A 6,370-nucleotide genomic window follows, 5' to 3' on the forward strand; every position below is an offset into this window, starting at 1 on the left:
CTCTGTTCACACACCCCCATCCCCAACCCTGCGAACTGCGCGAAACCCGAGCCACGCCACCCAGACCAGGGGCTTGGAGAGACCCGGGATTATCTAACTTGAAATCCACCGAGAGAAATGAGCTCAGCCGTCCCGGGGACGCCTCCTCCGGTCTCCTCCAGGCACCGGCACGCGGCCCTGGGGGTGGGGGCACGGAACTCCGCCGCAGATCCAACTACCGTCCCCCTCCCGCCCTCCTCCACGACCCGCGCCCGAGACAGTCACCTGCTCGTTGTCCCACCGCTCGAGTCACTCGCCTCCGAGGACCGGCTTTGCACAGCCTGTCAAACCCGGTTCCTCCCGGCGTATCCGTTCTCGGGGCCCGATTACACCACGGCCACAGGAAGAATTTTTTTTTTTTAAATCCTACAGAATCACAACCGTGGGGAAAGATCAAATGTGTCACCACCGGGGATGACCACCAATTCCGTTTCCTCTCCTCCCCCCGGGGACAGAGGGAGGGGTCTGCTGCCTGTCTAGACGCCAGCCATCCACAGACGTCCCCGAGCCCGCGGGGACGGGCGCGCACACACACACACACACAGACACCATCCGTCACCGCGACGGGGAGGGGCGGCGTGGAGACACGCTCCCGGGGTCCCCCCGGCTCCCCGAGTGCGGCGGCCCCGCAGTCCCCCAGGCCGCCCGCCACACGAGCCGCGCTCCCCTACCTCGGCGGAGCGCGCTCAGAACAGCTGCAAGTTTGCCGGGTACGGGAGCCACTGCTCGCTGCAGCCAATGCGGGCTGCAGAACACAAAGCAGAGGGATCGCGCCCTCCTGCTTCCTCCGCCGGGGTCGGAACCCGACCCGTGACAGCGGCTCCACCGCGCCGCGCCAACGCCGGTCGGGCTCCAGCCGCGCGTCCCGCAAAGGGGGGGGGGCTCCAGGACCCCGGCTCCCCACCGCGCGGGGAACCGGTCAGGGAATGGAGGGGGCGAGATCGTGGGGGCTCGGGGGGGGGCGTCCCCTACCAAGGGGAGGGAGGAGAAGGGGACAGTGGATGGGTGCGGACCAGCCGCCTGCCCAGGCAGGCGCGGGGAGGGGGGGGCGGTGGAAGGCGGCTAATTGTTTGGGGCGGTTTTCCCGGATTTATCCGTAAGCACGCGCACGTCGGTCGCGCAGCCCTCCTCCCGGGTCCCCGAATCCATCCACTAGCTGCGGCGACGAAACGAGAAGGGTGGACAAGGGATGCTCACCTCGGGGTTCCTCTGACTGCCGCGCCAAACCCTCGTCGGGGGTGGGGGAAGGGGACCGGGAAAGGGAAGGGAGTGACCAGGCTCCGGAGAGCCGACTCCGGCCTCGAGTTCGGCGCGTCCCAGCTGCGGAGGGGGATCCGGCGCCCGGGCGCACGGACCCAGCGGAGGGGGGGAAGGGGAGGGGAGGGAAAGAGGGAGGGAGGGGCGGGCAGGGGGGGGAGGGAGTAGAGGAAGGGGAAAAAAAACGATCCCTGTTCTGACACAGGGAAAGAGAATGTTGGAGAGTGACGTCCAGGCCCCGCCTCCCCCTCCGGCCACGTGCAAGGACTTGAAAGGGAAGAGGGCGGCGGCAGGCCTGCTGGGTAATGTAGTTCGCCTTTCTTTCCCGGGATGGCGGGCCCTGGGGAGCCGGGTGTCGCCGGGACGCCGGGGATGCCGCCTGAGCTGCCCGGACAGCCCCATCGAGTGACGCTGGAGTCAGCCCCGCAACCACCCTCGGCGCTGGCTTGGTCCTGGGTGGGGACCTCTACGGTGGGGGTCTGGGGGGACAGGGGTGTGATTCGGGTTTGTGGGGCGGGGAATCGTTTGGTTTTTAGAGTCTGGAAGGCCTTTAAGGACACTGACTTGGGCCCTTTAAATTGCACCGTCTGTCTTCGTCGCAGATCAGAGGTAGCTTTGTGTATGAGCGTGGGGGGGGGGCGCTACGTGGCGTTGTTAATGCTGTATTAAGTGCCACCGTCAGTTGGCTGAGATGCATATGTTATAATTAACATTTGAGCATCGCTGTGGCTGGGGCGGGATGTTGTAATTAGATATGCACTTTGCAACCAATTAATTCTCCATTGGCCATGCTAAAGACTGCGATATCGTAGCTGAGAGAATTCGATGCTCCGGCTAATTCAGTCATCGCTTTACCAAACCCCCACTGTTTTGGCAAAAGCAGGCACAGAGGTCTTTAGGAGAAATAAGGGACGCTGTATGCCCTACAGCCAGAGGCCAGGGGAAGGCTTTGACACACACACACACAACATGGCAGAAATCTACCAGTGATGAATTCTTTTTTTTTTTGGCTCGGGTCGTGGGGCCTGAACTCTGGGCCTGGGCGCTGTCCCTCAGCTCTTCAGCTCAAGACTAGGGCTGTACTTGCAGCTTTTTTTTTTCTTTTCTTTTCTTTTTTTGCTTATGTGATGCTGGAATCGAACCCAGGGCCTCATGCATGAGAGGCAAGTACTCTACCACTGAGCCACCTTCCCAGTCCCCGTAGTGATGAATTCTTTTATGGTTTGGTGGGCCCTCTCCTCAGACCAGGCACATCTGGTCAAGCAGAGAAGGGTAAGATCCTTGGTTTGTGCCCTGCAGGAGCTCAGTTCAGTGAGAGGGTCATAGGCTCTAAAAAGAGAGGGGATAAGTCAACACTTAAAGGCCACATTCCATAAAAGGGTGGAGGATGAACACTTAACATAGGGACAAGTATGAAGTACTTACTGTAGAACACCTGGGAAGTAGTCAACTAAGATAGAGAGTGGACAGGGGTGGGATATATCTAGGAAGGCTTTTTAATGAAGGTACTGGAAGGGACATGTATTTGACTAAGGCTCCAGGCGCCAGCTACAAGGATAAGACAAGAGTTGATCCCGAAGCTCCCAGATATTTTGGTTGAACAGAAAAGGCCAGGTTGCCACTGGGGGTGGGGATGGGGGGAAGGCAGTCTAGAAAGCAGGCTGAGTAGAGAATATATCTAGAGGTTGTGAAGGAACCTGGGATGGCCTCCAGGATGGGGGTGGGGCTTGGGATGGACCTGGAGGGATGGTGGGATTTTGGTTTGTGTGGAAAGCTTGTCCTCTAGGCTTGAAACATGAAATGAATTTGGTGAGCACAGCAGCATCCAAGGCCATATCCTGTAAAGAGTTTCTTATGCCAAAGGGCATGGTGGGTGTCACAACCCACCATGTCACAGCCTGATCCTCTAGAGGAAGAGGACAGGCCCAGTGACAGGCAAGAATTGGTAAGAAGCAAAGTGCGCTGAAGCCAGCTGTGTGGGTGCCCCAGTCCTGTCCCCCACCCCCACATGCACACAGACCAAAGGAACACATTTCCCCACACCTGACTCTTCCTGCTGGTTTGTCCCTCCTGGCAGTTATGCCTCATTGACTCAACAGTGAGTTATTTTTGTACTTTAACATCTGGATGATTTCTTGGGCTTACAAAATATTAACTAATAATGCTGGGTTCTATCATTTCAGCAAATTCCCATTGTCTTGCTTGCTGTCAGTGCTGGCTTTGCGCATGAGGTGACAGGGATGCCACCTGCAAAAGAAATGAGAATGCAATTGTCTGGTCTTGGCTTTCCTTTGGCTTGAAATTGCAGAGGTGAGGAGAGGCTGAGCTACTTACAGAATGTAAAGCATCCATGGAGAACACAGAACACCTGGCTCTCTGCTGGGGAGAGGGCCCCTGGGAAGGGAGGTGTTGGGGAAGGGGCAGGCAGTAAGGACAGCAGGCCCTGGAGTCAGCAGCCAGTCTGACCCCCTGGGTTCAAATCCTTCCTTATTCTGTGACCTTGGGCAATGAACAACACTTCTTGGCTTTAGGAGAACCTGTGGTGCCCAAGTATTTATTACACTAGATCTGTCATATGGAAGTACTTCAAGTCTCCTTCCTTTTCCTAGGGCTTCCTGGTCTGTGAGGATCGGAGGATGGCTTTTTTTTTGGGGGGGGTAGGCTCAGGTTTTACAGAGGGAATCCCAAGGTGTCTCACCTTCACATATAGAAGTTTTGTTTGTCTTCAAGGAACCTTGACCCAGTTCTAGCCTTTATCCCCTATGTCCTCCCCTGCCGGCTAACGAGAATTTATGGTCTCCCCTTCCCCACTTTGCTGTCAGAGACTCCCATACTAACTCACCCACCAAGGCTACCTTCTCTGGCTGTGCATTGGTGCTCATTAAACTTGCTTCGTGCTTACTGTGTTATTAGAGCTTGGCTCTCTGTTTTCTCCCCATCTAAGACACTTTCATTAACCTCCTACTCCCTTTAGACATATTCTCACATCCCTGACTGGTTTTTATTTTTGTTTGTTTGTTTGTTGCAGGTCCTGGGACTTGAACTCAAGGCTTTGAACTCTTGTTTAGCCTTTATGCTCAAGGCTGGCACTTCATCCCTTGAGCCATGCCTCCAGTTGCAGCTTTTTCCTGGATACTTGGAAATACGATTTATTTTCCCAGGCTGGCTTTGACCCTCTATCCTCAGGTCTCAGCTTCCTGAGTAGCTAGGATTATAGGTATATGGCACCCAGCTAACATTTTTGCTTGTTTTATCAATACTCTTCAGAGTCTTGCAAGATGGAATGGAGAGCTTGGGAGGAAAGTTTTGAGGCTTCAGATTGAAGTCCCTCTTCCCTGTAGTATCCTCAGTTGTACACCCACTCTGCAAGCTAGAGGCAGAAAAGCTTCAGGGTGCAGAGTTAATCAACTGAAGAAGGAGAGAACATTTTAGGGGAAATGATACTGGCATTGGGTTAACTAGAGTTGCCAGGAATGGCCTTTGTCTGACTTGTCATATCACCAAGAAGTGAAAACCAGCACATTTCTTTCTGCTTTAGGCAACTGTTTGCTTAGAACAGTGGCAAAGAAAATATTTCTCCTTCTAACCATTTTTTTCTCTCTGCTACTCCATGGCCTCCATGGAAAAAGTTACCTCCATCAGGCCCCACATATTTCCATTCATTCATTCATTCATTCATCCATTCATTCATTCATTCATTGTGCAGTGCTGGGGTTTGAACCCTTATCATGTTGCTGAGCTAGCCCCCATCCAGTCCCATAGACTTATGGCAGGGTGCTGGGGAGAGAAGTTAGCTGCCTCCAGAAGCTGTAAGACCCAGCTGACACCCAGGAAACAGCTGTTGAAGGAGGACTTAGATGAACTAAGGGTGTCCAAGAAGCTTCAATGGGCAGAGAAGACTTCTGGGAAGAAGAGGAGACCAGAGCCACTTGTGCCTTCCCGCTGGGAGTAGGTCAGCAATGGCCCAAGCCTCTGTTGTGGTGCATTGGTCTGGGAGCAGAAGCAGTGGTGTCTGGTGGAAGTTAGATGTTGTTTGATGGCAGTTTGTTTGGTGGCTGCAGACTCTGCAAACAGAAAGAAGTTGTGGCTCTGGTGTCTGTGCTGTACTGATGTTGGCCTAGAGATAGTGGCTTGATAGAAACAGCTTCAGTTTCACCATGCCTCAGATCAGCTTCCACGGCACAGCTGTGAAGACCATCAGCAGCTGAAAGCTGGGTGCAAAGCGATCCCAAGCCTACTGTCAGAGGTGGGGGCGGGGAGGGCGAGGGAGGGCCAGAAACAGACTAAGAGACAAGCCAAGGAAAAGAGCACAAAAACTAAGTAAACTAAGTAAACCAAGGGCAATTTCTGGAAACAAGCTACATGGAAGGCATGTTGAGGTTCTCGCTGACCCCATGATACATTGACATTTCCTCCCCCTGGGCCTCAGTTTCCACATTTGTAAGATAAGACAGATTCTTGAAGATCTCTTAAGATCATCTTTGATCTGAAGCTCTCCCTTCAAGAAGTTCACAATCTCCCTGGCAAATGAAGCTGTGGAAATAAATACCTTAAATGATGAATTCGAAGCTGTTTGATTTCAGCACAGCAGGAAAGGCTGACAAGGTGAGCTAAGGGCAAGAAGAGGAAGGAGGAGGGAGAGAGAAGGAAAAGAGCTATCTAGAGTAGCTTGGTTCCTAACTCTCCTGGGCTCTCCTGTGCCTCTCTCAGACCCCTGGTCTCTCGGAGTCCTTAAAATAATGCATTTTACTTTGTACTTGGTTGTGTGAGTGTCTCATCTTTATAATTCAAAGACCCAAAGTGCAGAGAGAGAGAGAGGCTCTAGCCCAGATGCTTTCCTTCCCTTCTCATCTCAGCTGGCTCCCTCTTCAGACGGCTTATCATTCCTGTCTAGTAAAGTCTTATTGTGGAATGTCTGAAAATAATTGGGCCTTGAACCTTCTACCATTTCTCTTTTTTTTTTCTTTTCTTTTCTTTTTTTTTTTTTTTTGGGGGGGGGTCTGGTCGTGGGGCCTGAACTCTGGGCCTGGGCGCTGTCCCTCAGCTCTTCAGCTCAAGGCGAGCACTCTACCAC

General features: G+C 53.5%; 1 protein-coding gene and 1 long non-coding RNA gene across 5 annotated transcripts in view; one reads left to right on the forward strand and one right to left on the reverse strand.

The window, feature by feature from the left end:
• The window catches only part of Ctif (cap binding complex dependent translation initiation factor), a 231,771-nt gene extending 230,273 nt beyond the window's left edge, over positions 1-1,498 (reverse strand). Inside the window, exon 1 of one of the 4 annotated variants that reach the window (XM_070029184.1) lies at positions 1,237-1,498. The gene's annotated coding sequence lies outside the window, so the exon portion shown is untranslated. Of the gene's footprint in view, positions 1-264; positions 466-1,236 lie in introns of those variants that run through there. The other 3 variants (XM_070029186.1, XM_070029187.1, XM_070029185.1) reach the window with 3 other exon arrangements.
• Positions 1,499-1,629: 131 nt separating this feature from the next.
• Positions 1,630-5,857, forward strand: LOC138831568 (uncharacterized). Its single transcript, XR_011373375.1, has 3 exons — positions 1,630-1,767; positions 3,480-3,606; positions 4,325-5,857. It is a non-coding gene; the product is annotated as an uncharacterized lncRNA (long non-coding RNA).
• Positions 5,858-6,370: the final 513 nt, after the last annotated feature.

Source organism: Dipodomys merriami, unplaced genomic scaffold (assembly GCF_024711535.1).
Source record: "Dipodomys merriami isolate MVZ:Mamm:240054 unplaced genomic scaffold, mDipMer1.0.p SCAF_2, whole genome shotgun sequence".
Taxonomy (NCBI): Eukaryota; Metazoa; Chordata; class Mammalia; order Rodentia; family Heteromyidae; genus Dipodomys; species Dipodomys merriami.